At 42.5% G+C, this 25014-nt stretch overlaps 1 protein-coding gene across 1 annotated transcript in view; it reads right to left on the bottom strand.

The window, feature by feature from the left end:
- The window catches only part of LOC145396553 (teneurin-m-like), a 1418848-nt gene that overhangs the window by 903503 nt on the left and 490331 nt on the right, over positions 1–25014 (bottom strand). The window lies entirely within an intron of this gene.

Consider the following 25014-nt stretch of genomic DNA (forward strand, 5'->3'; position numbering starts at 1 on the left):
AATGCATAGGCTCCTCTTCAGCATCTCATTTATGTAAGATTTTGCTGTTGTTGTTGGCCAACCCTGGTCCATCTGACTGAGCAGACTCATCGAATGCAGGTAAGCAACTGCCCATATAACATTGCCACATTGGTTCCCTACACCGTTTATGTTACATGTGCATCTTAGTGTGTGGTATTTGCTGTTTTTGTGGGGCTTATTCTTCATGCTGGGCACAAAGCTGTGATTCCACCCAACCCAATTCTAAGTTGGTATCAGAAGGCTAGGTGATGTCCTGCTCTAAGCCTTACTAGGTACACTCAATCACTTCAGTTTAAAGACACCTCTGATGGGTGGATGTCAGGAGGGGAGGCTTGTAATGCATTTTGATCAAGGTGTTATACTGCCCTACATGTGAAGTATTCAGGCATTTTTCACTGCTAGTGTTGGGACGTCTGAATGTGGGATATTGTTGTAGAGAGTTTGGTAATGTTTGTATGTTACATGACAGGGATGTTGTGTACTGGCAAAGGCTGCTGTGGCGAATTGTATGCCCCTTATATCAAGGTAGTCTCGGACAGGGAGGACTTTGTTTCAGAATGTTAGTGAGATGTTGGAGAGGTTTTGGTACAACCAGTGGCAATGTGTAGGGCATTGCTCTGTATGATTTGCATGGTGTTGTAGTGAGTATTAGGAATGGAGCTCATGCTGGGGAGCAACAGGACACCACCAATCTAATGTACTGTTTGTAGAGTAAGAAGAGTGTATCTTTTTGTTGTCCAAACTTTGCCCCAGTAGCGGCTTTGAGTGCACAGAGTCTGGGGGGTGCACCAACTCTTGATGTCTAGTACATGGTCCTGAAAGGTGAGTCCAGTGTTATGTCACTCCAAGGATCTAACTGGAGGGTGTGTGTGACACATATACAATGGTAAATGTGATGTGGGAGGAATGCCTGTGTTCATATTTACTGCTGGTTATGAGTGTGGTGGTAGATTTGCCAGGGGTGATTGTCAGTCTCTTGTCCTCGACCAAGGTCTGCAGTATAGTGAGGCTGTCATATTGCAGTATGCAGGCTGTGTCTGCACTGTGGTGTCTGGTTGCTATGGTGATGTCATCTACATATGAAGCAGTGTTTGTGGGTGGTTGGGGTGTGGGAATACCATGCATGCATAGGCTAAAAAGTGTGGAGGAGAGAACGGAGACTGGTGGAACTCCAGTAGGGAAATTTTGTTTGTGATGACTTCCCCTGAAATGTAACATATGCTTGTCTACCAGACAAACAGTTTGCAAGCCAGCATTAAGAGCTGTTCTCCATGTTCTATCTATCTATCTATTGCCAGACGCCACAATCCCGTAAGGGGTGGCCATTTGACTTTGAGTTATTTGTTTTATGGGGAGGGGCACTAATCCTCCACCAACCCACTTGCTGACATGTTGTTACTGTATATCTTGGGGTACTGCATTGAAGGCTTTATTTATTTCTGCTGTTGTGAGAAGTAAGCATCTTACAGGTGTCATACAGTTGATACAGTCTGATGTTTGCTGTGTGAGATAAGTCTGTAAGGTGTTTGTAGAGTGTACAGTATAACTCTGAATCCATGTTGTGAAGCAGCAAGGGGTACAAGGGGAGTGACTTTGTTGTGAATGAGGAATTCAGTAATTTTGGATGGTGTGCTAAGTACTGTTATGGGTCTATTCAAAGAAGGGTGTGTTGGGTCCTTGTTATGTTTAAGAACATTCATGACTGTTCCAAGTTTCCAAATGTTACAAGTGCTACACTGTATAAGAGTAGTTACAGATGTTTGTGAGAGTCTGGATACCGTGTGGTCCTATAACCTTCAGGCAATGGTTGCTGATACCATCTGGTTATGTGCTTGTCGAGTTCTTTATTTTCTTGATAATGTACATATCTGCTCCGAAGTGAAGCAGTTTACATCATGATCAAGTAGAATGGACTGCCTATGCAAAAGAAACCTGTTCTTTTGACTCAGTGTATGTTGGTGTATGGGAAATCGAGGGTCATATATATATATATATATATATATATATATATATATATACAGTAAAATCTCAAATTTCGATGAATATATGTACCAAAAAAACGCATCTAAATTCAAAACATCGAAATTTAAACTGAACTTCTTATGGGAAAAATCAATTTGGGTCCAGGGCCTCCCAACTTCACTACGTAAAATCATGTTTTTTTGCCCACACTCCCTGTAAACTTTATGAACTATAAATGTGGTTAAGTAACTGTAGTCCTGCACTGTATTGCCATACTGTACTGTAGTGTAGAATACAGCAAAATTTGTTACAGTTTGTCATTATTCTGTCACAGTTTTTATTACAGTAGTTACAGCACACTGTATAGTACAGTACTAACCTTAGGTTATGGAATATTATCACTTGGCTGGCTGGTGTTGGTGGTGTGTGGCAGGGGTGGACCACTTAGTTGAAGTAGCCTCCTCTGTGGAGATATCCAACCCAAATTCCTCAAAATGAAAATCATCCCTGAGTATCTGGACATCTGCAGTGTCAACATGTCCTCCTCACCCTCTTGGATGGTTATATCTTGCAACACCCAAGTAACTGGCCTGAAGAAGGTGATGCTCTTTGACTGTTTCTGCTTATGAAGCCCGTGACAACATCAAAATTCGCGATTTTGCATCGAAAAGTGAGGTAGGCAGACCACTCCAAAATGCATCTAAATTCGAATCATCGAATTCTAAACTGTCGAAATTTGGGATTTTACTGTATATATATATATATATATATATATATGAAAGTGGCAATAATTAAACCCTATAATCATCCGTCACAGTACCTCTCTCCAGGTCATGACACTTTGAAAAAAGAAAGGCTTTCAGCTGTCTCTTAATGGATTCAACAGAAGAGAGTTGTCTCATGGACAATGGCAATCTATTTTATAATCTAGGGGCTCTTTACACAAAAGAATGATCAGAAAAAGATGACTGATGAATGGCTCCAGGTTCGTCAAGACACAAGGAATCATCTTCACTACGTAACATCACACCTGGGCGTGCTGATTGGAGTTTTAACAATTCAGCAAGATACTTCAGTTCACCAAACTTAAGAACCTTGAATGTCATGGGACACAGTCTAAATTCTATTCTAGCCTTTACTGGTAACCAATGCAGCTCAATTATGAATGGGGTAGTTGAGGTTCTCAGGGGAAGATTAAAGATAAGCTATGCTGCCCTGTTCAACACAGACTGAACACTTGTTAGTATATCATTTGGAAGACCAATCCACAGTGAAATACAATAATCAGCACAAGACAAGACCACCGAGAGGACCAATGTTAAGAGGCCATGTCTATTCAGGAATTTTTTCACAGAGTACAGATTTCTGATATGCAAGTTACACCCTCTGACAACTTGATTAATATGTTCTTTGTTATGTAACTTTGAATTAAAATAATCACCCAGATTTCAAACGGAACTGGCTGGATGAAGCTGTGACACACCAATGTTCAAGCCAGGGTGTTATCAGTGTCATCATCCCTTCTGTTTCCTCTGACGAGAATGATCTCACTTTTACCATCTCAGCTTAAGTTTCCTCCTAGCCATCCAAATCTTAATATCAGATATTAGAGATTCAAGCATAGTCTTGGTGTTATCAATGTCTGACATCTTAACATAGAGCTGAGTGTCATCAGCATAAAAATGATAGGACATATCTTGAGCATCAAGTGAAAACGATAGAGCTGAGTGTCATCAGCATAAAAATGATAGGACATATCTTGAGCATCAAGTAAAAACGATAAACTACTTGTGTAGGTAGTAAATAGAATTGGACCCAAAACTGATCCTTGAGGGACTCCAAACAGAAGGGGAACAGAATCAGAGCTAATGTAATCAACAACCACTCTCTGAGATCTGTTCGACAGACACAACTTAAGAAGCAAAAGAGCACTATCACGAACGCCATAAGAATACAGATCATCCAAAAATAGTTTATGATCTACTGTATCAAAAGCTGCAGACAGATCCAACAGAACTAGAAGAGAGGACATCCCACTACGGGTGTTTGCCACCAAGTCACCATGAATCCTTGTTAGTGTAGTATCAGTTGAATAGTATTTTCTGTATGCTGACTGAACAACAGGAACAACTCTCTTGTGTTCCAGTAGTGGTAAGAGTTGATCAAGTATGGCCCACTCAATAATCTTGGATACGAAAGACAGGTTAGAGACGGGACAATAATGTCATGCTTTCAATGTCAAGGCCAGGTTTCTTGATTAGGGACCTAAGCAAAGCACGTTTCTCAGACTGCACAAAATTACATTCTAAGATGCATCTATTTATCACGTTGCAGATAAACTCTGCAGCATGCTCGTACACATCAGGCAGTTGTGACCTGTTACGTGGATCGAGTGGGCAAAATGTTTTGTTAAGTTCTCTGATGTAACATTTGCCTTCGTTTACATCCAGTGGATGAAATGTTGAATGCAAATGATCCCCAGTACACCGTGATTGGAAGTCAACTGAGTACACTTTACTAGGAGAACTGTTGTCTAAATTACTTCTTATGTGAGATATCTTAGTTGTAAAAAATGACTCTAAATCAGAAGCCAACTGGGCCTCAGATCCAGAAGTTGGTTTAACAATACTCTACATTCCTCCGACCACCCAAACTGTTCACAACTGCATTTTTTTTTTTTTTAATCACCACCACATCAATTAACTTTATTTTACAGTGTGAACGACTGCTCTTCTAGCAAAAACATAATGCAAACTAATTAATTCGGTCAGCTGCAAGCGCCACTCACATTCTGCCTTTCTACGCTGTCTACTCAAAGAATTAATGGATGGACCATACCAGGGAGAATTATCACATACAATGATTGTTTGTACTCCCTCAGGAAAATAATGGTCAAAAATTGACCTAAGCACATTGTTATATACAGTAATCCCTCCAAGATCCGACCTAATGGAGCCAAAGGCATGTCCGGGACTTGGTTATGTCCAGGACTTGGGAAAAATGCCCCTGGACAGATACTTATGGACCCCAACCCAACCTAACTTTGAAAGCCATCTAAATAACTCCCTACCAGACATGCACAGCACCTATTTAAGAACCTATGCACACAAATATGGGACAAAAAACATGAAATAAATGAAAAGGAACCAGAGAATGAGAAATTAGAAGTGAGTATGGAAAATATTTAGCAGTGTACAGGGTACTTACGACGTGTCTGTGGCCGACACAAAGATTAACCCTCCTACTCTCAGGCTCTGACAGTGGTGAAGGTGCACTTGAAGCACGTACAGTAATCCAGTGCTGCGCTGCACTTAATCCTTTGCACTCTGAATTCTAATTTCTTAACGCTGCTCATTCTTTTCTTACTTCCACTGCACTTGAAACATGCCAGTGTTGCATTCTGCACTTAATTCTTTGCACTCTGAATTTTAATATCTTAACACTGCATATTCTTTTCTTATTTGCACCATGCCAGTTTCAACACGCCAATGTTTCACTCTGCACTTAATCCTTTGCACTCTGAATTCTAGTTTCTTAACACTGCACAACACTGTAAATTCCCATGTATTCTAGTGGCAAGTTTTTGCTGTTTATTCACTGTCTGGGTCCGAGAGTAGGTGTTGCAGGTGGCCGAGGGGCGCATTGCTGTGATGTGGCGATGGGCTACCAACTGTAGACCACTCTGAAGATAGTCACAAATTCACGTCCAGTGGAGACTCCAGCGTGGCAGATGTGCTGGGCTGTGGCTCAGGGGTGGAAGGCAGGTCTTGGTGAGGCAGTGGGAAGGTGTCAATGGTTGATTGATGTAGGGAATGGTGATTCTGGAGATTGATGATGCGCTGCCTAAAAGCGCACACTTCCACCACAAGTCCCAGGGGCCCTATCTCCCTGTCACAGTCTGGGTGTGCAAGGTAGTCCACAACAAACTCGAGGTGCTCCCAGAGTACGCTCAGCTTGAGAATGGCTGTAGTGGCACATTGAGAGGAGTCTGCATCATCCTTGCTGTCCTCGTCAGAATCTTCAAGCTGGGTACTTGTACCTGCAACTGAAGATGCGATCTCGATATCAGACGTGATCCGATACTCAGGATCGCCCTCGTCGTCGTCCAACCACTCACGCACTTCGTCCATATCCACCTCATCGCCAGCCACACAAAGACCCGCATGGAAGCCATCCACATCAAAACCTAGAAAGCTATGCTCCACATCGCCTCCAAGAAGCAGACGAGACCAACCACTTTCCAGAGTCTTGACAGGGACTTTCCTCCATGCACTGGCCCAGTTATAGATGGCTGACTTGAGGTTGTAGCAGCGAAGGTTTCCCACAGTCTGCTGGCCTCGTGTGTCCTGCCCCTCCCTGTGCTCGTCCTCGTCCTTGAGAACAACCATCACCTCGTCCAAGAACTTCCGACGGTACAGCCTCTTTGTAGCCACAATCACTCCTTGGTCCATTGATTGGATGAGAGCAGTAGTATTAGGTGGTAAAAACAAGCACCTAATGCGGCCATTCTCAGCCACCAACTCCTTGTCGGATGGAAGTGCAGGTACACTGTCCAGGAGAAGGATAGCCTTTACCTGGTTGCGTGGGATTCCCAGTGTGTTCGTCTGATAATGGATGACTTCCTTGACAAAGAGCTGGTGCAACTAGACTTTGAAGATCTTGGCTGTGAGTCAAGCCTTCACAGAATGGTACCAAATGACAGGAATGACATCTATCAACCCACGAAAGCACCGAGGCTGCTTTGCATGGCCAACAATTCCGGGCTTGAGCCAGTGCATGCCGTTAGCACTGGCACAACACAAAGCAGATATCCGTTGCTTGGAGAGCTTACAACCAGGTACACGCTTCTGCATCTCCTCTGCTAGGGTGTTCATGGGCAGCGAGCGATAGAACAGACCAGTTTTGTCAGCACTGTAGACTTGACTGAGAATGAGGCCCTCCCTGTTAATCAAGCCCTTCACCTTCTGCCGAAACTCCTCTATTCCCTCCTCGTTGGCGTCCAAAGCTTCGCCATGGGCCTAAAGGTTGGTAAGCCTATGTCGTAGCTTGAAAACGAAGAGCCACCCTTCGGGTGCCTTGAAGTCTGGAGTGTTGTGCAACCTTGCGAACTTCTCAGCAGCAGCCCGCAGCTCCGTACCACACACCAGCACACCAGCAGCACGTTGCTGACGATACCAAATCAGCGTGGAGTGGTCGACTTCTGCAAACCTAGGAGGGTACATAATCTTCCTCTGCACGTTGCGTTTGGTCTTCAATGCGAAGTCTGCTGCGTACAGTAAAGTCTTCATACAACACGAGATTATGCAGAACCTCATGCAAAATCAAATTTGCGCTAAAATGTGACATATATTTACATGTAAGGTACGGGGTTAGGTTCTAGGAGCCTTATATTTTTTGTTCAAAATACATTACAGATAGATTATTATAAATATGTTTGCCTTAAGACACCCAAGACAGTGTGTTTTGATACAGTCTTACCGACTGGACTCATCACTGCATACTGCATCCTAACCTAACCTAACTGATTAGTTTTGCCCCCTAATACTCCTCATAAAAATTTTAATCACCAAGGATTGCCACTATGCCTCTTGAAAGTCCTCATTACCAATCAAGCAAAAAACTTTTGACCTAAACAACATGTGAATAATGGCCGCCAAGCATCAGGCATATTTCGCCAAGAATCACTTTCAGCTCATTAAAAAAAAAAAAAAAAAAAAAAAAAAAAAAAAAACTGAAACTATTTTTGAAAGCCATTAGTCATCAACAATAAAGGAAAAAAATGCTATAAAGAAATCGTCAGCATGGAATGCTTGCATATTTCTCACTTCTCAGATACACACGAATGCAGTAATCGTGAATAATACGAATGTCAGCCAAGCAGTATAATTTGTATGACAGTATAATTCACAAGAACTGAACTAACATAATTATCTTAACTATGTATGTCAACACGCAGTGTCTTCACATATTGTAAGATCCGAATTTTCTCAACCAAAGATTGTCAGTTCATAACAAACATCGGGCACAATGCCCTTTTTTTTTTTCCCCCACACTCATTGCACTAAAGGCGAAAACATGAATTTTACTGCTCCTTCATCATTAATTTTTTTTCCAACAAAGAAAACTATCCACATTGTAAACACACCCGACTCATATCCGTCTGATCGTTTGCATTTAAGCTCCCACACCACATGCCACTTCGTCCGGCAATTTTACATTTTCATTTAGAATAAATGCTTTTCTTGTGTTCATAGCACTTTCAGGGTGTTTAGGCATAACTAAAGTAATTTTGGAACCACATGCTCAGAGTTCTGAGAGGAAATGGGGAGCAAGGAAATATGAAAATAAACTTCTTATCACAGCAACTGTCTACACATCACTGAGGCAGGCTGTGGCAGGTGGTATGGGACATGGGTCACTTGGATCAGGTTGGGTCGAGGAAACCAATCAGTGACCGACATATGCATAACACACGGGCTGTATCTGGAAATCTAATACCTAAACGCACCCTTTTTCCACAGTTTCTCTCATGCAATTGAGTGGTATTACTGTGTTATTAAGTAATTATGGGAGAAATTAACCCCTTCTTTAAAGGAAATGTGTTTTGATGTACCCCCCTACAGCGTTTGTAAACACCCGTGAGACACCGGAACTGCAACCGTGGTACGCTGGTACATCCCCTAATGAATGGCAATTTATGGGCCTCAGGGTAGCCCAGTAAGGCTGTTTCTGATGACCTCGTGATAGCAACAGCTCTGTGTTTTGACAACAAAGACTGTAACAAAGTTCTGATGAATTCTGACATCATAAGGTATGTCATGACTGAATTGCGGTGGCACCAATGGCTTGCTCACTCATCTGTGATGTAACCTCTTTTAGACCAATCGTTATTTTATTTATAATTTCTACTACAGATATCGTACTATATTTTTCGCTGACAAATGGCAAAATTTACACCCCTTGGCCTGCCTGAGAGAGCCAGCTACCACACACTTGACCACGAGAGAGGGTGTACAGGATATTTTTCTCTCATGACATCTCTGGCGGATTCTGATGGTGACGAGATTATTCCTCATGAAGATACTTATTTAGATGTATCAGATGATGACGCAGCAGTGTCTGATGTGTCAGTAGATAACTAAGATCCTGAAAATGACAGCGAGGTTGATGTGAGTGAGGAAGAGGAGGAAATTAGTGGCCAGCTTAGTGATGCCACACTCTTGGCAAGAAGTGGGTCATGGTCGCCATCACCATCAAGTGTGTCCACACACTTCATGCTCAGCTTAAAAGGTAAATAAATAAGCCATCCATCTGTGCAAGACATTTTTCTCAAGCCAGTTTGTACAGCAGTTACCTGGGTAACAGTACTTTAGCATAAGATGTGCAGACTTATACAGTACTGTATAATGATTTATTTTATAATCATTTTTTTTGTATTACCAACATAATGCTGGGTTTATGTGATCATCAGTATACAAACAAATCACAAAGAATGAATAGTTTGGACATGGCAAAAAACATACATTACCCCTCACACTACGGAAGGGGGAGCTGTCAGGTCAGTATGGGGGGGTAAACATAGTGTTTACACTAGAGGGAGGGGTCAGTAAAGAAGGGGTTAAATGCCTGTGTTATTGTAAGATTGTTGTTTCGTTTTGTCTTAAATCACGACTCTACTGTACTGGGTGAGTTTGTCCTGGGATTTCTTGATATCGAACAAGGTAGAGCAGGACAGACTGAACTAACAGAGGATGCGGGAAGTCAATCATCCCACGTCCACCTTCTCCAATATCTCCCTCTTCTTCTCCAGAGTCAGAACCACTCATTTCCTCTTCTCAGGTGGTGGGGCCATTGTCACATACACGAGTAAGAGGCAACAGAGGAAAACCAAGGCCCGCATCAGGTAGGGCACCATCACAAAAGCGAGCACATGGGCAGCCATAGCGACAAGCATGTAGTCACGATGGTAGGTAGGTAGGAAACAGGGAGGGTGCAAGAACCTTCTAGCGGACGTCGGAGGAAGTACGCCCCAAAACACAGCTGTCTGTCACCGAGTGGCAAATTCAAAGTAGGGATGAAAACGTCCCCCTGCCCCCCAAGGACCCGAGCCCAAAATGTCTGGGACTTGGGGTGTCAAGGACTTGGGCGTCCGGGTCTTACAGGGATTAATGTATATCAACCAATTCATCAGAAGAAAGATCTGAAGAATCAATGTAGTTTCAATGCTGATCAGTTTCACGACACATCAAATGGTGGTCAACATTCCTGTAATTTCTGAACCTGATGACCTTTTTATAGGAAGGGGATTTGGGATATCAAAACTAAAAGTAATCAGAGCACGATCAGAGACAAGGGTGTCAAATGAGTCAACCTCCCACCAGATATGCACCTGCAACCAATAGGGGACAATATCAAATCAAAGACATGTCCCGAGACATAAGTTGCATCACTCACATGACTGAAAAAATTATTCTGGGTGATCAACTCAACGAATTCTGAAGAAAATGGTTTTGACTCCGGACTGTCAACCTAATACAGGAAACTCGCGCCGAACACGATCTCGCCGAATGCACTCGCAATTATACACGGTAAGGGCTGGGATACATATAAGACAACATAAGATTAAAGAACATTAAGAAAACTACAAATTAATGCAAGTGGCCTTTGAAAGATCAAATCCTCGAACGTCACCGCAGTGCGAGTGGTTTGTTTTGATTACGTGACGATCTAGGCGGGAAATTATTCAGTGAGTGAGACATTCCTGAGTACAATAGGACGTTATCCTGTGCTCCGACTCCTTTGCTCTGTGATCATCTAACAGTGCTGTTGAGGATGGTAAGCCTAAAAGGTCTCATAGTGCTCTGACAGTTGCTGAGAAAGTGAAAATTTTAGATCAATTAAGGTCAGGTACGGCTGTGAACAGTGTAGCACGTGCAGTGGGACAAAACAAGTCCAGCATTCGCAAAATTAGACCCAAGGAGAAGGAGATTCGTAAGGCCTACTCCGACCTGACCCCCACAACAGCGAAAATGTGCTTTTTCCCCAGGGACAAAGGCCTGGTGAAGACAGAAAAGGCTCTGAGTCTCTGGTTGGAGAATATGGTGCAATGCAGAGTTCCTGTAGACGGCGCCACATTGTCTGAGAAGGCTAAATCCCTCTATGTGTCTTTTCGGGCTGAACTTCCTGTGGAGGATCAAAAGAAGTTCACTGCCAGCCCTGGGTGGGTGGCAAATATCAAGAGGCGCTTCAGCCTTAAGAATATCAAGATTACTGGTGAGGCTGCCTCTGCTGACATAGGCGCCGCCCAAGAATTCCCGAAGGAGCTAAAGGAGATCATCATGGAGAAAGGCTACCTTCCAGAAGAGGTGTTCAACATGGATGAAACGGGCCTGTTCTGGAAAGAGATGCCCAGCAGGACTTATATCCAGAAAACAGAGAAACAGGCACCAGGGTTCAAGGCCTGGAAGGACAGGATCACCGTCATGTTGTGTGGCAATGCTGCAGGAGATATGCTTAAGGCAACAGTTGTCTACAGAGCGCAGAGACCTCGGGCACTAAAGGGGAAGAACCTGAACTGCCTTCCTGTACACTACATGTTCAATAAGTAGGCCTGGGTGACGGGCCTTATCAGCACAGAATGGCTTGAGCGCTATTTCGTCCTGGATGTCAAGGACTACCTCGAGAGCAAGAAGTTGCCCTTCAAGGTCCTGCTGATTATTGACAATGCCCCAGGCCATCCACAGTCCCTCATGGATGAGAATGAGAATGTTCAGGTTCTTTTCCTTCCGCCAAACACGACTTCGATACTGCAGCCCCTTGACCAAGGGATAATAGCGGTGTTCAAGGCAGCCTACACCCGCTTGACCTTTGCCAGGATTCGAGCATTCATCGACGATGACCCCAATGCTGAACTTACTGAATGTTGGAAGCAGTTCAATATTTCAGACTGCATCACGTACATCGACGAAGCATGCTGAAGTCTGAAGCGTGAGACTATAAATGCCTGCTGGAGGCCTTTGTGGCCCGAGGTTGTGAAGGACTTCAAGGGCTTCCCCGAGGTCGGTCCTGAAGTAAAAAAGATCGTCAATTTGGCTAGAAGTGTCGGGGGCAAGGGCTTCTCTGACATGCTGGAGGAGGAGATTGAAGAGCATATGAGTACCGGCAAGATCTGACAGATGACGACCTTCAGGAGCTTGTCAGGTCTTCTGAGGAATATGAAGATAGTCATGACGACGATGAGGAACAAGCTTCCCCTAGTGGGTGGACCCTGGATTCCTTTGCCCACTTTTTCAGGCAAGCCCGTATTCTCCAGGATCTTGCCATAGAGAATGACCCCAACATGGACCGAAGTATCAAATTTAAAAGAATTATTGACGAAGGGATGCAGGCATACAAGGAGCTGTACAACCAGATGAAGAGGCAGAGGAAACAGCTCCCTATCACGATGTTCCTTACGTCACAATGTCCCTTGGCTCCAGCAGACTCCCAAACTTCGTCTTCAACACCTTCAGCATCTTTATCAGGAACCCCTTCAGCACCAGAGTCTTCAGAGCCCCAGCCATCCACTTCTGGTTATAAGCCAATTCCGAAGAAGGTGTAGGAATGCTGACAATTTTCCACCGTACAGTATTTGTAAGTTAAATATTTACAGTACTGCTGACAATTTTCCACCGTACAGTATTTGTAAGTTAAATATTTACAGTACTGTACTGTTCTGGTAAGTTTATGTGCAACTTATAGTACTATTAAATAATGTTAAAGCAAGATATAAAGTCTTATAACCAGTTTACCTGATAGGCGTCAGAATATTGCCTTTTTTATTTGTTCGTTTTTGCCACAGTACTGTACAGTATTTGTAAGTTAAATATTTAATGTTCTGGTATGTACTGTACTTGTAAGCACTTAAATAAAGTTAAAGCATAAAATAACGCCTTGTAACCAGTTAACCCGATTTATACGATTACCCATGATCGGCATCAGAATATTGCCTTTTTTGTTTGTTCGTTAAACTCTTACTGTACTGCTTTTCTACAGTACTGTATTTGTAAGTTAAACTGGTATGTACTTGTAAGCAATTTAAGCATTAAATAAAGCCTTGTAACCAGTTAACCTGATTTATATGATTACCCATGATCGACGTTGGAATATTGCCTTTTTTGTTTGTTCGTTAAAGACTTGCTGTACAGCTTTTCCAAAGTACTGCATTTGTAAGTTAAATATGTACTGTTCTGGTATGTACTTGTAAGTTAAAGCACTCAAAAAAGTTAAAGCGTTAAATAGAGCCCTGGTACCAGTTAACCTGATTTATATGATTACCCATGATCGGCGTCAGAATGTTTCTTTGTGTTTACGTATTTGTATGTTGAAGTTTTGCTGTGCAGTACTGTATTTGTGAGTTATAACATTAAATAAACCTTCTAACCACTTAAAATGCTTTCTAGTGATTACCAGTGACAGATAACAGCAAAACAACACATTTTGGGGGTCTAGGGAGCAAAATACGGAGTATTTTAAATATACGCGATTTTGCACCTAACGCGGCACAGTAGGAACGAAACCCACGTGTTCGAGGCGAGGTTGCTGTAACTGAAATCACCACAAACAAGAAGTCCTCCAGATTTCAGAGAAAACACTTCAAGAAACTGCCCTAACTCCTCCATAAAGCCTTGATCTGCACCCGGATGACCTGGTCGACAGACAATTGCAATTCTAATGGCATTCTGATGGAAATTTATTAATCTATCTACCTATCTATTGCCTGACACCCTAATCCCACAAAGGGTGGCCGCAGACAAAGTGCCTCCAACTCACTCTGTCACCCATCATTTGACTGCCCTCCCCCAACTCACTCCCCTCTCCCTTATATACCTCTCAACTCCATCCCTCCACCTCATCCTTGGTCTCCCTCCCTCCATGTCACCTACATACCACTCTTAGTTAGTCTATCATTCTCCATTCTCTCCACATGTCCAAACCACCACAGTGTATTTTTCCTAATTTTCTCAACCACATCCTCTCCCATAATTTCAAATGAAGATGGGGTCAGGTCTGAGTCTATGAGAGAAACATTTGCAAGTGTTGCCGAGTAGATGAGTGCTTTGCCTCCTCCCAGATAGTCAGCAGCAGGCCTGGGAATACTCATAATAGAATGTGTCTTAGGCAAAGCACTACGAATAATATCAAATATCAATATCAGACTCATACAACCAGGTTTCAGTCAAGCACAAAATGTCAAGCTCATGCTGATTTGGGGTTGCAATAATGTAGTCTATCTTATTAAGGAAGGAAGGAATATTTAAAGACCCATCCATAACTGGCTAAAGAGGGACGTAGTCAGCTTTTTGAATGGTCAAAATTGGTGTTTTCAATCAATCTATTCCTATGAGAAATCATAATTGGACAGTCTCTACTTGATGCAAAATGGGCAACTGACTGTAAATTTGAATTAGCTTTTTGATGTCTTACGGAAGAGCAGTTGATATATGGGAGAATTTCTGTCGCTACAAAAAACACATTTAGGTTCATCATTTTTTTTAGAACACCTCTCAGATGTATGACCAAAGCCCTGACAGTGATGACATTGTGTAGCCCAGTATCTGTCAAAAGTGCGGCATCTTGTAAGATCAACATAGATACAGTTGCCCTGTTCTACAATGGAGGATCTCACCTCTGGCAACATCTTCAAGACAACAGTTTTAGTGTCATTCCTTGTCTTGTGAAGAGAAGGTTGAGGGTACAACTTCAATCAACAAGCACCTTAATTTTAATGTTTTTCTCAGAATGTTTGGGATGATGTCAGAGTCGCCCATGGAAGAGGAAAGGCCCATCCCGGTCATTTTTGGCAGCATTTTCTTTGGCTCTGATGTGCAAAAAGTGCCATCAGAGCCAAAATGATCACTCAGCAACCCAGTTGCTTCGCCTTTGGCCTTGGCTGAAGGAAACTTCATTGCTAGCCCACCAGCCTTGGTCTTAAGGCGGCTATCAACCGGTACTGGGTAGTAGTAGTAGCAGTAGTTGTTCCCTAGGCAGTCTGGCCGAACAGTCCCAAGTCCCTAAGGAACGCAACGGCTGAGACCGGGTTTTTCTCACAGAGCTTTCAAGGAGTGTATGTTGTGTTGTTGGTGCAGATGACAGAGCAATGCAGTCTTCCATAATGTGCTTAAGAGTATGGGGTGCTGTGTTGCATCCTGGACAGGTATCAGCAACAGAGTCATCCAGCCTCTTCTGATAACTCATGAGGGCTGGATGATACCCACATCTCAGCCTGGCCAGGCAGACCCTGTCCTCATGAGGGAGATAGGATTCAGAAAGGTGGATATCAGGAGGCCATTCATGCAGCTGTGTGTTGTCTTTAAGTGACTGAATGGAGTGGTGAGTGATCTGAGTATGGATATGCTTCTGGAAGCTGGTCTGAGGTGCGCGAGGGGGAAGAGATGACAGTATTTGTGTATGATATCGTGTGCTGGGTGTTTTGATGTTCCCTGGTGTGTGTGGATATGCTGCCATGTAGTGTTGTGGATGGTGTGGGTTTGTGGAGGATACAGCAAGAATTTGGGTGCCTCTCCTGTCCAGATGATCCTTGACTTTGAGGACTTTGGCTTCTGCAAGTACTGGTACCAAATTAAGTACACCTCTGATGTCTTCTGCTCCCATGTGACTTGTCAGAGCATCAACACCAATGTTTGGTTTCATAATCAGTACCTGTTGACTACGAATGGCTTTTTTCTGGCCATAAGCACTGATCTCAATCACGCCCCCCGGCAGATCCTTCCCTTCCCCCACAAGAGACCTGCGAACAGCATTCGCAAATGACTTGGCCTGGTCTTAGGTGACAGCCATGGGTGATGAGACCTTGGTCTCTAGTGCCTCCAGTCTGTTTGAAACATCTCTGATAGCCTGAATGATCGGCCCAATAACATCATCTTCTAACTCCTTCTTGGTGACACTACTTCCTTCACCAGCCAAGACCTCATCCACTGGTGCAACATATTGGCTACACAACCAGAGAAAGCCCAGCTGGTGGCTCTTCTTCACAAACAGATAGTCATTTGCATCCATATTTTCACATGCCAAATGAACCCATTCGCTGCAGTAGGCACACTTCAGTGCTTGCGCACTTTTTGGTACGGTCCTACTGCTGCGAGGGCACTGGTATTGTTTGCTCGTGGTTGGAAAAAAAAAAAAAAAAAAAAAAAGGAGAGAGAGAGAGAGAGAGAGAAACAAAACAAAAAGAACAACAACAGCAGCAAAAAGTATATACAATACTACCCAGGATAAACCCGGGTAGTGCCGCCCCTGTTTGTGTCACCCTAATTTGGGGGGAAAAAAAGAAAACCAAAAAAAAGTGCTGAGATGGTATTTTACAACTTTTCCCAATCTGAGCTTTATAGCAGCAGCAAATACGTCACTTAGGCAAGACCTCATTGGTTACGATACTACCACGACACAAAGTACCCAGTAAGAGATTATATATTCTCCCTTGTTGTGCCCCTGTCACCACTTTCTTTTAACCTAACCATGTCTATTTTTTTTTTTTTAATGTGCTTGACTCTGGGCATAGGCTTCACAGCCAGCTCCCAAGGCCCAGTAGTCCTCCTACATATCATACACCTCTACATGTCACCACTTCGGCGCTAACACCCACCGTCCATATTGAATACATGGTAGGGCTGTCTCATACAGGACTGGCATATTGGTATTAGCAGGGGTATTTTTACGACATGTCGGTGGGTCTTCTGGTAGATCGGTAAGGTCTGCTTTACATGAAATTCAAATCCTTAAACTGTTCCCTGCCCCAGTGGGGATTTGAACCTGGGTCCGGTAGGACCACAGGCCATCTCTCTACCGATTGAGCCACCGCCTTCATGTGTGTTTCTGGTACTTACCAAAACAATATGTATGTATGTAATGGGTCTAAATCATCGTAAAAGGGAAAATTCAGGCTTGCATTTGAGGTGCCTAGTACCATTTAGTAAAAATCCCATAGGTTCTGTGTATTCATTATCAGGCAATTCTGTTATCAAGCACTATGTTCGGTACCAATTATGCATGATAACTAAGGGACCACTGTTCTGAAACATATCAGAAATTAGATGTACCAGTGTATTCGCTGCGAGGGAGAGGGGGACATAAAAAACAGTAAAATTTTTGCCATGTTGCCACTTGATGGCAGAGTTAAAGTGACATTTTAAAATCAGTTTCTTTCACCCTCACTCTTTACTCTTTTACATTAGATCACACAAGAGATTGGGCAGTCCATCTGCTCTGTTGAATATGGCATTGAAAAACCAATTTTTCAGTGGATCTGACTTGTTTCTACTTTTCACACACATATCAACCATTAATTGTTGTTGCTCACCATCCACTCACTCGATGCAGTGCTGCTCTGGGTGTCTGCCCTTTCCTCCCTTCTTTCCTTCATTTTTTCCTCTTTCTTCTGTCCACGGGTGACTTTACACTCCCTCTTCTGTCTTATTTTCCTTCATTCTTTCCTTTCTCTTCTGCCTATGAGTGACTCTACACTGAATGACAAGCCAAATGCTTTCCTGTACACCAGGAAATGTTTTACCATACTGGGTGGTAACCACATAACCAAATTATGGTACCTGATGGTTTAGTGGGTAATTAAGGTGTTTCAATCGGACTGAGCCTGTGGTGGTTTATATCCAAGGGATGACTGGGGTTTATTACTCATGCAATGCCACTCAGGGATGAGTAAGGCTGTTCACACTCATCTTAAATGTCAGGACCAACTTGCCTAGCCCTGGGTTTCTACGCTCCTCATGGGATGACATTGGATTGGATGATGGATGGATGGCAAATTATTCCCTGCATACCACATTTTTCTACATTACCATCAATTCAATCCCTCTTTACCCTCTCTGCAGCATAATGGTCCAAATCTTGGTTACTGAAATCTAGTACACTTTGGGTATGACACCACCCTAGTTGTTGGGCAGCATTTTATATGCTTAAAATGGAAGAAAACTATACTCAGCATTTTTTTTATTGAGGAGAAGATGCACTTGACAGGTTAGTGATGACTGGCTGAATGAAACAAGCCTAATTAACACTGTTCTATTTCAAATATATATTGGTAATGGGAACTGAAACTTACTGACTGACTCAAATACAACGATGTTATTTGGACATGTTGCATTCAGCCAATCATAAACAACCTGTCAAATCCATCTTTGCCTTTAAAAAAAAAAAAAAAAAAGTGTAATCATCCTTGAGGATTTGATACATTGTCTGTATGGCAGTCATCACTGCCATTCCAGTACTGTCACAAGACCATCAGGAATTTCAACACAACTTCTTGAAACATTTATTACTCCTTTTCATCCAATACTCATTCTACTGCAAATTGTCAAAAACACAGTTCTCATGATCAGAACATACAATATTATTAACAATTAATTTTGAGTGCTGAAACTGAGAATTACTGCATTGCAAAAAATATACATCTTACAACTGTTTGGATGGAGCCAGAGGATATGAATAAGACGAGAAATGTGATAGAAAAAGACAAATAATAGGATAGGGAGACTATTATGCTTCTCCTAACACACCTCCAACAATACCACTGATTGTGTTCTTCATTCTGCTCACTGCACACAAGAGTGCACATTCAAACAAGCGCACGCGCGCGCACGCACACACACACACACACACACACACACACACACACACAATATAACAAATATAAAACAACAAGAAATGATTATACAAAGATAACAAGGGAGGTTCAGAGACAGTTTGAGGAAGACTTTATAAATACTGTAAAAGTAGTGATCAACCTAAGCTATTTTACAGCTAAATCCAGAATAAAAACCAAAGTTAAAGATAAAATACACTCCATTACGGAAAAGGGGATCATCTATACACAAGAGAAAGATATTTGTGATGCACTAAATAAAAACTTCCAATCAGTTTTTACAAAAGAAAATACAATAAAAGTCCTATTATTCGGCATCTATGGGACTGGGCCGAAGCTGAGAAACTGTTTTTGCCAAACAGAGTAATCCCTCCAATAACCGATGTAACAGAGCCAAAGGCATGTCTGGAAATTGGGTTTGTCCGGGAATTGGGAAAATGCCTCCTAGACAGGTACTTATGAACCCTAACCCAGCCTAACTAAAGAAAACCACCTACATAAATCCCTACCAAACATGCACAGCACTTATTTAAGACCCTATTCACACAAATAAGGGACAGAAAACATGATAACAATGGAAAGGAACCAGAGAATGAGGAATCAGAAGTTTGGAAAATATTTAGCAGTGTACAGGGCAGAGTACTTACAACACATCCATGGCCATTACGAAGATTAACCCGCCTCCTCTAAGGCTCTGGTGGTGGTGAAAATGCTATTGAAGCATGTACAGTAATCCAATGTTGTGCTGCACTTAATCTTTTGCATTGTGAATTATAACTGTTGAACACTGCACATTCTGTTCTTACTTGCACCATGCCAGTTGCAACACACCACTCTGCACTCTGCTTTAAATCCTTTCCACTCTGAATTCTAATTTCTTAACACTGCACAAAACTGTAAATTCCCATGTGGTCTAGTGGCACGGTATTGCAGTTTATGCACTGTTTATTCACAAAAATGAGCATGTGCATCAGCCATTGCGACGAATGTCAAGTCACAATGGTAGTTATGCAGGAATTGGGGAGGGGAGAATGCAGGAGGCTGGTCTACTACGTGCAGAAACACAGCTGTTTTGAGCCACGTGCCAAGTTCAAAGTACAGTTGAAAAAAATGTCGGATTTTTTTTTTTTTTTTTTTTTTTTTCATGTTTTTGGCCATTTTGGAGTTCCCAAGGCCCAGGCCCAAAATGTCCGGGAATTGGGCATCCAGGTATTACAGGGATTACTGTAATTGAAAAACCTACCCACTCAATACCTTATATATATTGGTGAACACTGTCATCACCACTTATGGTATTACAAATGTGTTTGAAGTATACAGTACTGTATGACACTGTACAATACTGTAATCAATACAGTACTATACCTGAATCTGAAATATATATAAATTACTGAACATATACAAGTCTAATGATGCAGTAGGCCTACAAGTCGCATATAACACTTCCTGGATGGTCGAAATGATACGGAATATTACCTACCCACTCAGTACATCATTTGTACTGGTGGACACTGTCATCAGTACTTATTACACGTGTGTGGTAAGTACTGTATACAGTACTCTCTCCAAACACAAAATAAAACAATTGGAAAAATACATAAAATAAAATGGAGGAGGAGGTGGCTCAATTGGCAGAGGGACGGCCTGCAGTCCTAACGGACCCAGGTTCAAATCCCCGCTGGGGCAGAGAAAAATTTAACCCGCCCCATCCAGACGTTTTTGGACCTTTTTTTTTTTGGCTCAAACATCCGCTTTTGGTGAGACACATCGAAGACTCATAGAGAAATCGTTCACCTGAGGTTTAAAATACCGGATTTAGGTGCGAGTACTTCCTTACCTGACTGGGTTTTCTAACAGGCTGGCACAAAAGAAAATGAGTTCTATGGGAGGGTAACTACTTTATCCACTCATAAACAGTATTTATTTATTTACTTGGTACGAATTTATATGTAGTACAAGAGTATATTGGTCTTCAAACAGTAATATGGGCATTATAAGCATTGTTTCACTCACTAACTCATCACCATTCATGACCTTTTTTTTCCCACATTACCTGATCATCATTTCTGACTGTTTCTTCCTCTAAACTTTGTCCTCCACATTGTCATCGATTGGGGAATGACTCTGGCCATGAATGTCTTTATTGGCCAGGTCACTGGTAACAGGTGAATTGTCGAGACAATGGCGTGTAGGGGGGGGGGAGAGGTTATGTGGTGTAAGGCATTGTTCCTGCTTGGCATCTTGTAGAGGAATAGAGGAAGGTGTCCCGTGTATACGTGCCAAAAATCACTCGCGAAATCACTTGCGAAAATTGAAAATTGTGCAAATTAGGGACCTTGCAATGTTGCCGCGTTAATTCACGTCGCCGGGACGGGAGAGGTTAAGGATTTGAATTGCATATAATCAGACGTTACTGATCTACAAGAAGACCAGCCGACATGTTGTAAAAATATCCCCGCTAATACCAATATGCCAGTCCTGTATGAGACAGCCCTAGCATGTATTCAATCTGGATGGTGGGTGTTAGTGCCAAAGTGGTGACATGTAGAGAGGTGTATGGTATGTACGAGGACTACTGGGCCCTGAGAACAGGCTGTGAAGCCTATGCCCAGAGTAGGGGGGGGGGGGGGAAACAGCCAAACAGCCATTAACTGTGCCAAGGATAATGTTACATTTGCAGTGAACAGTGTCAGCAGAGTACAACAAGATAAAATGCTTTAGTGAATCCAGCCCTAGTACTGAATCCACCTGCGGATATTTAAAATCGTTTATGTTATATCCACCCGTTTATGAACAGCAGGGGAGAAAGGTTGCTGGTTCTTTGAAAGCAGTGATAAGAAACAGGGAAGTGAGCATGGAAGTGAAAAAGTTACTACATGACAGTATTGTGATACCAACTCTAACGTACGGAAGTGAAGCTTGGACGTTGTTGGAAGGACACAAATCAAGAGTGAGAGCAGTGGAAATGAGTTATTTAAGAGGAGCCTGTGGAGTCACATGGAGAGACAGGCTGACGAATGAGGATATAAAGGAGCGTTGTGGTGTGGATGTGGATGTGATAGGAAGCGTTATGAGGAACACACTGAGGTGGTTTGGCCATGTGGAGAGGATGGAGGGTGAGAGACTGACAAAGACAGTGTATGTGAGTGAGATGGAGGGGGGAAGAGGGAGGGGGAGGCCGAGGATGAGGTGGAGGGATGGGGTGGAGAGGTATGAGAGAGGGGGGTGTGAGTTGGGAGCAGGGCAGTGAAATGGCGGGGGACAGGGCGACGTGGAGGCGATTTGTTTGTGGCCACCCCAAACGGGATTGAGGCATCTGGCGATAGATAGATGTTAAAAATGCGGATGTTAACGGATGATTGTATATATACATGATACAGAGTCACAGAGAGTAACACTGGAAATGGAAGCTATCTACATATGTTTGCAGATGATGCAAAAATACAAAGGAAAATCACTAACACAGATTCTTGCAAAATGCTACAAGATGAACAAAATAAGCTTCATGAATGAAGCAATAAATGGCAAATGGAATTTAATGTGGACAAATGTCATGAAATTTTATGAAAAAAGACCAGACTGGGATTTTAAGTCAGGAAGATCAAACCTATACACATCAGAAAGGGAGAAGGACCTAGGAGTGATTATCAATAGCAGACTATCTCAGGCTGACCACATCAATGAGAAGGTACGTAACATGTATACACTGCTTGCATTCACATGTATAAATGAAAAATTGCTGAGAAAGATAACATCATTCATCAGACCACCCTTGGAGTGGTCTGGAATCATCATCTAAAAAAACACATAGATAAGACTGAAAGTGTACGAAAGGAAGCAACAAGATGGGTACCAAGCATAAGGGATCTAAGCTACGAAGAACGACTAGAAAAACTGAATCTACAAAACGACAGGAGAGAAGGCAAAGAGGAGACATGATTACGCTATATAAGTGCACCTCAGGGAAAGAGAAAATAGACATAAATGAATACATAACCTAAGAGGAAGCATCAGCAAGAGGACACAGCAAAAAACTACATAAAAAGGGAGGCTTGTTGGAGATATGCAAGAAGGCATGGATGAGTGAAACTGTGCCAGCAGAGTGGAAAAAAGCTGTGATTGTACCCTTGTACAAAAATAAAGGTGAGCAAAGTGAGTACAAGAAATATCGTGGCATTAGTTTATTGAGTGTGGTAAGGATGGTGTATAGTCCTAGTGAGTGATGAGCAGGGTGGCTTTAGGAGTGGCAAAGGATGTAAGGATCAAATATCTGCAGTGAGAAAGATTACAGAAAAGGTTTGTGAGATGGACCATAAGGTCTTTAAGGCATTCATGGATCTGAAAAAAGCATACAACAAAGTGGACAGAGAAGGATTGTGGAAAGTTTTGTGTATGTACGGTGTACTGTAGATGGTAAGCTGCTAGGTGATGTCAAGAGTTTTTATGATGGTAGTGACGCATGTGTAAGGGTTAATGAGTATCTAAGTGAATGGTTCACGATCGGTGTGGGCATGTGTGAAAACAGTGTGGTGTTCCAGTGGTAGTTCAATATATATATGGATGGGGTGATGAGAGAAGTAAAAAAACGAGTAACAGAGAGGGGGATGGCATTGGTAATGAATGGTGATGGCTGGAACATCTCAAATTTGTTGCATGCCGATGATGCAGTACTGCTTGCAAATACCGGACAAGAACTTGGTAGGCTACTGTAGAGTTTTGCTGATGTCCGTGAGCATCTTGACTTGAGAGTAAATGTAGAAAAGAGTAAAGTGATGGTTACTGAGAGAGAAGGTGACTCCCAGTGCAATGTAACAGTGAATGGAGAGAGACTGGAATTGGTGAGAGAGTTCAAATACCAGGGTACAGTCATAGGAAAGATAGGAAAATGTGCAAAAGAAGTGGAAAGTAAAGTGACACAATGAAGAAAAGTAGCTGGTGCAATGAAGGCCTTGATAAGAAACAGAGGCTTTAGTGTTGCAGCTGCATGAGGCTTACATGAAGGAGTGTTAGTGCCAACTTTAACATATGGATGTGAGACTACAGTGTAGCATGAAAATGAACAGTCATGAGTAAGAGCAGCAAAGATGGGATTGCTTAGGAATGTATGTGGAGTACAGAGGGAGGATAGGATACAAAATAATGTGGTTCGTGAAAGATGTGGAGTGAGGAAGTCTGTGGACACCAGAATCGAAGAGGGTGTAATGAGGTGGTATGGTCATGTGGAGAGAATGGATAACAATAGTGTAGTGAAAAAGGTATATCTGAGCGAATCTGAAAGCGGGAGGAGGCAAGGCAGGCCATGGAGAAAGTGGAGAGATATGGTGAATCAGTGTGTGAGGAAGATAGGTTTGGAAGTCGGTGAGGCTAGGGAACTCACAAGAGATCGAGTTGGCTGGATGAATGTTGTGGCTGCATCCGGATTGACTCTATTGGAAACGTTTACGTGAAGCTACAGGACGTGACGAATGTTTTTGGCATTTCGGAGGCTTCAATGATGAGTGAATGAAAACGTGGCCCATTGGGCTGTGAAAGTTTGGGCTGTCTGGACATTACTACTCCTCACCCTACCCTAGGGTGGAAAAGGAGGTCCGGACGATAATGATGATGATGAAAAAGGGAGGCGATAAAGACATAAGGAAATTCAGTTCCCCAAATAGGGCAAATGATCAGTGGAATAAACTGATGAATGAAATAGTGTATGCCAAAACTATTCATAAATTTAAGGAAATATTTGATAAAATGGTATAATACACGGAACAGTACAAGCTTGATTCATTCCCGTAATGATACGATTGGGTAAGAACAATTAGGTAAGAACAAGCACACACACACACCCACACACACACACACAGAAAGTGTTTTACTGGAGAGTTATGGATCAGAAATTTAGGAAGCAGTACTGACGGAGAGGACAGAAGAGGGTACAAAAAACAACAAAAAGTTTGAAAGTGGCATATACAGTACTGATGTTGGTGGTTTAATATCTGTAAGGTTAGAAATCGACGATTTCTTGAGGGTACACGAACCAGATAATATATGCTTTGTAGAGACCAGGTTAAGAGAGGATACTGATGTCCATATGGGAGATGGTAAATGCAAACTGAGAAGAAGAAACAAAAAAGAAAAAACAGGAGGAGGAGCGATGGTAGCAGTGAAGAATAACATAAATGTAGATACTGTGGAAATAGGAGAGGATAGGGCTTAACTGATAAATATGAAACTAGAAACTGGAGAGAATGGCAAGAGAGATATGGCAGTATTGCTTGTTCGCCCTAAGACAAGACCATGGAATGACGATGAATACCAGGAGACGTTGTCAGACATGGCTAGTTACCTACAAAACATGACTGAGAAAAGCAAAAATATAATTTTAA

This window comes from Coenobita brevimanus, chromosome 38, assembly GCF_032717465.1.
Source record: "Coenobita brevimanus isolate Jiangsu-jjx chromosome 38, ASM3271746v2, whole genome shotgun sequence".
NCBI lineage: Eukaryota > Metazoa > Arthropoda > Malacostraca > Decapoda > Coenobitidae > Coenobita > Coenobita brevimanus.